General features: G+C 39.8%; 1 protein-coding gene across 2 annotated transcripts in view; it reads right to left on the reverse strand.

Moving 5' to 3' along the window:
* The window catches only part of cers4a (ceramide synthase 4a), a 49300-nt gene extending 39948 nt beyond the window's left edge, over positions 1-9352 (reverse strand). The window contains exon 1 of one of the 2 annotated variants that reach the window (XM_069927964.1): positions 9191-9352. The gene's annotated coding sequence lies outside the window, so the exon portion shown is untranslated. Of the gene's footprint in view, positions 1-9186 lie in introns of both variants that reach the window. The other variant, XM_069927965.1, reaches the window with a different exon arrangement.
* Positions 9353-9560: the final 208 nt, after the last annotated feature.

Consider the following 9560-nt stretch of genomic DNA (forward strand, 5'->3'; position numbering starts at 1 on the left):
ATATCTTTACCTCCGATGGATGCTGCAAGACTGGCTGTGCTCCTCCAGCATTTCTGTGTTTTTAGAAAATTACAACTGCTCTTTGAGATCTCAAATGTACTCTCCTATCCCAATTTTTTTTTTAATTAAACCACCTGGTTCCAATCTTATTTTTCCCCTGCAAATAGTATTCTAATATTTATTCATCATCTTCTCTCCATTGTCTTTCTAGAATTTAGTTTCTTTATAATAATATCCCATCATTATTATTCAGTCCTGTGCACATCTGCCTCCACTCAAACTAGTTATTTGTTTTTCTATCATCTCAATCCCAAGAACTTGCTATTGTAATAAAATTTATTTTTTTGACCTATAAAACACATCATCATATCTCAAGATTTTCAGTTGTAGTGATTGTGAAGTTTCCAACATCACTGTTATTACTTAAAAGTTAAGACCATCTTCTGGCTCCATACAATTGTGGGAGATTCCCAAGTCCAGAATTTGGCATCATCAATCCCCATCCTTCCTCTCACTTCAGTGTTTTCTGATTTGCACTCAATTGATTTTTGGAACTTAGCATTCTCCAATTTTCATTAATTTCTCTTGCTGCAAAATCCATTGAAAACATTTGAGTCATGGATGAATTATAATCATCTACAACTCCACAATTATTGCTGAACCTGTGAAAGTGTCTAGATTATTTTATTTAAACTTTAAAAATTAAAAGCAATTGATCCTATTCACTTAACTCCAATATGTATAGAATATTTGTACTTCCTGCTTTTCTGATTGAGAATTTTTTCAAACCAATTACTTAGCCCCTTAAAAATTCTCGTTGTGGGCAACCAAAATCAGAGTTATATAGCATGGAAATAGGGCCTTCGGCCTAACTTTCCAGCACAACCAAGGTTGTCCACCCACACTATTCTCTCCTGCCCGTGTTTGGCCCACATCTCTCTAAACCAGTGGTTCTCAACCTTTTTCTTTCCACTCACATACCACTAAGTAATCCCTATGCCATTGGTGCTCTGTGATTAGTAAGGGATTGCGTAAGGCGGTCTGTAGGTAGAAAGAAAAAGTTTGAAAACCACCCTCATTGACTAGTTATGTGCAGGGTTTCAGAACTCCAAAGGAAATGTCCCAATGACAATTTTTCTCAAGCAAAATATTTCAGGAACAATTGGGTCTAGAGCAGTGATTCTCAACCTTCCATACCACCTTAAGCAATCCCTTACTAATCACAGAGCACTAATGGGATAGGGATTACTTAATGGTATGTGAGTGGAAAGAAAAAGGTTGAGAACCACTGTTCTAAGCCCTATCCTATCCATGAATCACCCCCCACTGTTTTCTTAAGTGTTGTAATAGTATCTGTCTCCACCACATCTTTTGGCAGTCCATTCTATACATTCACTATGTAAAAATAAAGGTTACCCCTTGGTTTCCCATAAAACATCTAACCCATCATTGTAGACTCATGTCTGGTTATCGCAAAAGGTTCCAAGTTCACCTGATCTATTCCTCTCATGAGTTAGTATACCTCTCTGACCCTCATCATTGTATCTCATCATCCTGTGCTCCAAAGAATAGAGCCCTAGCCTGCTCAACGTCTCCCTATAGCTCAAACCCTTCCACCCAAGTCCTGTCAATATCCTCAAATTTTATCAGCACCCTCTCCAGATTAACAATATCTTACCTGCAGCAAAGTGACAAAAACTTAACACAATACCCCAAATGGGGCTTCAACATGGAAGTGCAACATGACCTCCCATTATCTGTACTCAGTTCTCTGACTAGTGAAGGGCAAAGTGACAAAAACTTAACACAATACCCCAAATGGGGCTTCAACATGGAAGTGCAACATGACCTCCCATTATCTGTACTCAGTTCTTTGACTAGTGAAGGGCAAAGTGACAAAAACTTAACACAATACCCCAAATGGGGCTTCAACATGGAAGTGCAACATGACCTCCCATTATCTGTACTCAGTTCTCTGACTAGTGAAGGGCAAAATGCTAAAAGCCTTTTTGACCATCCTATCTACTTGTGACATCACTTTCAAGGTATTATGTACCTGAACCCCTTGATCCCTTTTCTCTGCAACACTCTCCAGATCTTTACCTTTCACCTTGTAGCACCTAACCATATTAGACATCCCAATATGCAACACCTCACATTTCTGATTTAAATTTCATTGACCAATGTTATGGCCCAGAGGACCCCAAAACCCAGCAGCAATAGAAATTCACCAAGACAAAAGGATACTTAAACAAAAGTTGCTTTTAATTATCTTTAAACATGAAAACAGGATAAAACTTTAACTTATTACTATTAACTTAACCCCCTTCTACTTCCAAATGTGCATGTATGTAATGTGTGCGCAAGTTCAGAAAAGTTATTTAATTCACAGTCCAATCTCACTCCACCAAGTTCACTAGTTGCAGGCAATTCTTATACAGTGCACAGAATTTAACATTTATGAATTTCACCAGGCTTTGGTGCTTGAAAGGTAAATGGTTACCACTCAGGAAGGTTCTTGTCAGTTTTCAGAGAGAAATTTGTTACTCGTTGGACACCCACAACTGATTCCTTCTGATTAGCCACTTCAGTGTCTTGCTGAAGAAACTTGCCCCATCAGAGGTTTCCAGACGATAACCTCTTTCTTTCAGGTCACCATAGAGTTCCTTTTCTGTTTCACTTATTTCAAGTTAAACATTATACTGCCAGCCGTCTCCTCTTGTACAAACCACAAGGGCATTTACCAGGCTGAACTAAGAACTCACAACCAGTCTTCAAAATAGAGTTTTTTCCACAAGCTTGCCAGCTTGTCCTGTTCCAGTCCCAGCTGCTGCTGCACTGCAAAATTGTAGAACTGAATTCTCTCTCACTTAGAGAAAACCACATGACCCTCTTAGAATAGCCAACTGCATTCAGACAGACCTAATCTTCCAAGTTCGTTCATCCGTTGCTTTCCAAAACAATAATCCATTACAACACAGCATGTCCAATTAACACCTACTTGTGAAGTCCTTATAGACATTCTTTAAAAATTTTCCAAAGGCACTCGGAGCCTGGACTCTATGGCTTGAGCAGAGCTTTGGCATTTCTGTTTTGAACTGTTTATATGTGACCTACACTAAAAAACATGCCACAATTTATCTCCTTTTAAAATGTAACTATATACAATATAAAATATAATAATCCATCACACCATTCCTTTGTCCACCTGCCCAACTAATCAAGATCCTGTAGCAATCTTTGGCATCAGTCTTCATTATCAACAATACCAGATACTTTTGTGTCCTCTGCATATTTGCTGATTATACTACATACATTTTCATCTGAAGCATTGATATAGATGACAAACAGCAATAGGCCCAGCACTGAATCCTGAGGCACACCATTAGTCACAAGACTCCAATCTGCAGGACAAACTTGTACTAATTTTCTATCCAGTCTGTTATCTCACCTTGGGATCCATCCAATCTAACCTTCCAGAAAAGCCTACTCTATTGTCCTTATTGGATGCCTTGCTGAAATTGACATGTACGTCTACAGTTCTGCCCTCATCTAACCCATCATTGTAGACTCATGTCTGGTTATTGCAAAAGGCTCCAAGTTCACCTGATCTATTCCTCTCATGAGTTAGTATACCTCTCTGACCCTCATCATTGTATCTCATCATCCTGTGCTCCAAAGAATAAAGCCCTAGCCTGCTCAATGTCTCCCTATAGTTCAAGTCCTTGGTCACACCTTCAAAAAAATTCATCTAGATTTGTGAAACATATCCTCCCAGATACAAAACTATCCTGATCATCTCTAATCAGCCTTTTTCCCATCCAAGTGCATGAATATATTCTCCCTCAGAACACTAGCAATTTACTAACCACAGATGGTAGGCTTACTGACCTATAGTTCCCAGGCTTTTCCCTGCAGCCCACCTTGAATGGAGGCACAACATTTGCCAATGTAGATGAAAATGTACATGGCAGGATTAGCGAATATGCAGAGGACACAAAAGTATCAGGTTTTGTAGATGGTGAAGACGTTTGCCAAAGATTGCGACAGGATCTTGATCAGGTGGGCAGGTAGGTTAGAAGAATGGTTGATGGAATTTAATCTTCTGGCACCTCACTTGACGCAATGATGACTCAAAAGTCTCAACCAGGGCACATACAGCTTATCCTGTAGCTTGCCGCAGTGTCCTTGGACATACCTGAGATTTGTCCACCTTCCTAAGTATCAGGACCTTCAGCACCTACTCAACCATAATACTACTATTCACTGCCCCAAGTTCCTCAATGTTCATTTCTCTTCCTCCCTCCCCCCCCCCCCCCACCAAGAATATTGTTTCCACACAGAGTTGACGGCATTGAATCCTGAGGGGTCCCATTCCACTAATTAGATTCAGCAATGTCTGTTCCCTTTCTTACATTTCATCTTCCTCAAGGAAAGGTCCCAAATATTTTAGAATTTTAATTTCCATTGCATTCTTTCCAAGCTCTTGTAGGGCACAGTTAGTATGATGCTTTTACAGCACCAGCGACCGGAGTTCAAATCCGGCACAGTCTCTAAGCAGTTTGTATATTCTCCCCGTGACCAGCATGGGTTTCCTCTGGCTACTCCAGTTTAATTGGTGTATCTGTGCAGCATGAGTTTGTGGGCCAGAATGGCCTGTTACTGTGCTGGATCTCATTGCTTCCTCTGGGATTCGGCAATTACTAGCCCCTGGGTAATTATGTTCAGTTATTACATGGAACTAACAAAATAGAGGAAGAGTAGAAACACCTCACTAAAGGAAGCTAGCAGCTACATCTGTTTGGAAGACTAAAGGTCCAGAGTACTTTTTAAGAGTGGTATTTACTAAGAAACACCAGTTGCTATAATGTATTCCCACTGAAGATATTGTACACAAGTCAGCATGTACTATTTAAAGGTCTTTGCATCGTAATATAAAAATGGAGATTGATTAATGCATCTTTCCCAGTTTAATTGCATTAGAACCAATGCAAATTAGGAGATTTACAACAAAAGCACATGGGCTTATTTATCCCAAAATAGATAAAATTAAATTTCTCCCATATATTAAAAGCCAAGTAAAAAGTTCATATTGATACAGTACATCGATGATATCACATACAACCCTGACATTCTTTTTCCTGTGAGTTAGGTCAGGCAGAATTTCTATTTATCAGTGGTGCAAAAATAACTATACAAGAAAATATGTATATAAAAAAAGAGAAATGTAAAGAAGTGGAAACAAATTGTTCAATACAGAATATTCAACAATAAATAACACTGGACAACAATTCCCCCGCCCCCCCCAAAAAGATTTGCTTCTTGGAAAAAAAATTGGGGATTATGATAGACAACTTCAAGATGAACACAAAGTTCAGATTTGTTGCAACACATAGGAAGTTGAAGAACCATTAAATTAACCTTAATTAAATTTAGCAAGTTTAATTGTATAATGGTGCTGACACAAGCTCTCAGGTTGACTGCACGTGTTACACAACAATTGAGGAGCCCAGGGTTTGACTTGCTCACCGATTTTACAACTGAAATAGAGCTCATAGGCTTTCTTAACAAGTACAGAAATGATGCATCATTGAGCCTTAAGTGTATACTTGCCACAAATGTAACAATGTATTTCAGCTATTATGACCTTAATGAGACATTTCTGCTGAATCTTCCTGAAGACAATAAATGCTATTGCCTGAAGAACATGTGCATCAATATGCATTCAAACTATTTCAATGTGTATGTGAGCTGCTTTTATAGTCTGTCTGCATCTATCCAGACTAAGCATGCCCAGGCCCAAGACAACATTTGCATAGCACCTGTTCTGGGTGCACACTCAGGCATAGTTGGACTGACCAAAACAGATCCCTTTGTGGGCAATATTCTAGTACAATTAAAATATGACAGGAAATCACAAAAAATATGCTACATCTAAAAAACAATACGTGATAGGAAAATTTTATGATAATTTTCCTGATCAGCAACCATGAATCCATAAAATACACCTTAAAGTGTTCAGGAAGCAAAATCTTCATTGTAATGTGTAAAGTAGGAGCCTTTAAATTAGTCTCGGATTTTGTTGCATCGGAGTCTGATGGTGGAGGGGTAACAATTGTTCCTGAACTTAATGGTACGTCTTGTGGCACCTGCACCTCTTTCCTGATAACAACAGTGAGAAAAGAGCATCCCCTGAGTGAGAGGATCCTTGATGATCGCTGCTCCTCTCTGATGTTTTAGAGTTCAGGGAAGCATATCTTTTTATTATTGCCATCAGCTCAATGCTTACCCCCTTTCTCCAGGGACCATCCACCCTCCCCCCAATTCTTCATTGATACCCATCTACCTATAGCTCTATTCACTGGACACATCAACGCCCCAAGCTTCTCAATCCTAAAAATAATTGTAGCCTCTGCCCAAGACTGCCCTCCATCACATCTATCAAGACTACTACCACCACATGGCCCTCCATCTCCTGCTTGAACAGATTTCTTCTTCCCTTCATCTTTTCTTACTTACCCCAACATCATCCCCATTTTGTTTTCCAGGGAGCAGTGCACTAGCTACTTCTGACCCATGACGTCTGTCCCCTCATGGCTCTGGCACATGCCAATTGCACCATGCCAAATGATCCTGCTTTATCTGTTCCCCTAAATCAACACCAAATGCTCAATGTCTCCAACATTCAACAAAAGCACCATCAATATTTTACAGGTGCTAGACTGTAAGAGCAGAACATGAATTATTGAATCACTCAATAGCAACCACTCAACCTTGACACAACTGACAAACTAATTCCTTGATTGAAAGTTGTTTTCCTAATTCACTTTGGTTTCACATGTTCAAGAGTTGTCCATAAAAATTTAGTCAAATTCTGATCAATAAAATTACTCAGCCTGATAAGTTGTAGCCAAGTAATATCAATCAGCACCTGCAGTCAAGAAAAAAGTGTATTTACATACAAATATTGATATTAATGTCATATAATTTACAAAATTCCTAATTAACACAAAAAGAGGGCCTGTTCCTTAGTGAAAATTTGAAATGAAGGAGTCGTGTCTCTCCCTACCCACCCCCCAATAGATATACATACCAGGAGTTCTTGCTGGTGCTGGAAGGAAAGCATTCTAGTCTTAAACAGGCACTGTGAGATTTTTAACATTTATGTTAAATCACAAGAATAAGGAGGTAAAGTACTGCTTTAAGAGTTAATCGAAAGGACATCACCTCTGAAATAAGTTCAACAGGATCAAATCTCTAAATGTCTAACTCAAAAACAAAAACCTTTCATCATACCCAGCTAACCTCGTCAGGAGAACATCAATATCAAAGGTGGCTCACACAAACATTGATCAGTCCAGAATATCTGCAATTAAAACTTCTTTTCATTGACCACACACACCAAAGTTTAAGCATTTGTCTCATCCAAGAGTTTCCAGGCCATAAAGGGAAACACCAAAGCTGGACATGGTGGAATTTTAAGTTAACAAAAGAGTTCATGGAACAACTCAGCAGGTCAGACAGCACCCACAGGTGTGAATGGTCAGTCAACATTTCAGGTGTCAATGTAATAAAGAACTCTCTTGATAAAAAGGTTCAGATCCAAATTGTGGATCCAAATCTTTTTACCCATAGATGCTGATTGAACTGCAGGGTGTCACTGACAATTCTTTTCCAGAGTAACATTGGATGTTTAAATAAGAAATAACACACAAATCTCCTGAGCAAAACTAAGCCCGCCATTGCACGCCCAGATAGAGTGAACGGGTGTGACAAAATGCTTGACTTCCTACCACTTTCGAACTTACCAAGACTTTTTGATTTGCTGGACCTGTCATGGAAACCTACTTTTTTGGATTTTAAGTTTCAACTTAGCCTTCCTACTTCCTCAAAGGAGAGAACATTTTTCACACAGCCAACCTATGGGTAACAAACATTTACAATTACAATGTATAACAGTGGCCATCATCTCAAGCCACAGGATTTCTTCACCAGATAGCCACACCAGACAAAAAGCTACTATTTCTCTCCCTCCAAGTCTAGAGCTGTGGACCAGGCCCACCATCACAGTAACTCCTCCCACCAGTGGTTTCAGTCAATTTTCCTATCTAGGTGCCCAAGTCACACTGAATTCTTCTTCCCCAATTCCAATTCCCTTTACAGGTGACACAAGATCAAGTCTCCATTTGTCATAAACCCACAAACATCAAAACTAAAGTTGGTAGGAAGTCAGGCATCTTGTCGCACCCATTCACTCTATCTGGGCATGCAATGGCGGGCTTAGTTTTGCTCAGGAGATTTTGTGTGTTATTTCTTATTTAAACATCCAATGTTACTCTGGAAAAGAATTGCCAGAGACACTCTGCAGTTCAATCAGCATCTATAGGTAAAAATGGTCAGTCCACAATTTGGATCTGAACCTTTTTAATCAAGAGAGTTCTTTATTACATTCACACCTGAAATGTTGACTGACCATTCAAACCTGTGGGTGCTGTCTGACGTTAAACAGAGGCAGAAAACCAACCCAAGGAACAAAATTCAACTCATCATTCATGCAAATAGTTTAATCACCTTATGGATTTTTTTTGACCCTCCACCAGACTAAAGTTTGGAGTCAACTTCCACTGCATCCAAAGGCACACCAAAATAAAACCCTTCAATGCAAATTACGAAGCTCTCATTTTAGAATCATTAAGGTCAGTTAAAATGGAAGGCGAGACTGGTAAACAGAAATACAAGCATCTGGGTAGGTGGGGAACAATGTTCTGTTCAGCAGGTACAGGTCTCCATCAGCTTATGTTGGAGAGAGAGAGAAAAAATCAGTTTCTAAAGACAAGTAAACGCCCAGATCTTAAAACAAAAACAGTTTGACTTGTAGAACAGCTGAAATCCCTAAAATATCAGCCAGTAAGAGGTAGTTAGCTCCAGTGTCATTAAAAAATACAAACGCTCCGAACAAGAACACACAATGCAGAAGTACAAAACAACACCAAGATACTCGCTCTTCCTCGACTCCCTCATTCTACCGCGCTCCTTTCATTGTCCCCCTTCCCCGTTGTATCATTAATTCACTTTACATTCCGGATTCATCTCCCGGTCGCTACACCCTCCCCAATCTCCCCCACCCCGACTTCTCCGATTGCATTTCCCAACCGCTGCAAACGTCGCGGTAGCGGAGCTGCTCACCGACCCTATTGTTGCCGAATCCACGCCGAAACTGATTTATTGCCACTAACGAACCGGGACCAAACTGGATGGAAGTTGAACGAGTTCTAGAGAGAGAGAGAAGTGTGCAAAGGAAAGAGACAGGTAAAAAAAAACTTCGCTTGAGTGGCGTGAACTAAAACTGCCACTTAGTACAAAGTCGCCTCCCAAAGGTTCAAATTCACCGAACCCCCGACCAGGAGGTGGAGACTGCCCGTGGATAATTTGTATAAAATAGAACACACCTGAACTCCAGCAATGTCAGATATGTCGTATTAAGTGCAGGTATAACCATTGGTATTCTGAATCAATAATGGAAACGCACGTCCCATTTTAGGTGGATAACGTGCTGCTTC

Source organism: Narcine bancroftii, chromosome 3, assembly GCF_036971445.1.
Source record: "Narcine bancroftii isolate sNarBan1 chromosome 3, sNarBan1.hap1, whole genome shotgun sequence".
Taxonomy (NCBI): Eukaryota; Metazoa; Chordata; class Chondrichthyes; order Torpediniformes; family Narcinidae; genus Narcine; species Narcine bancroftii.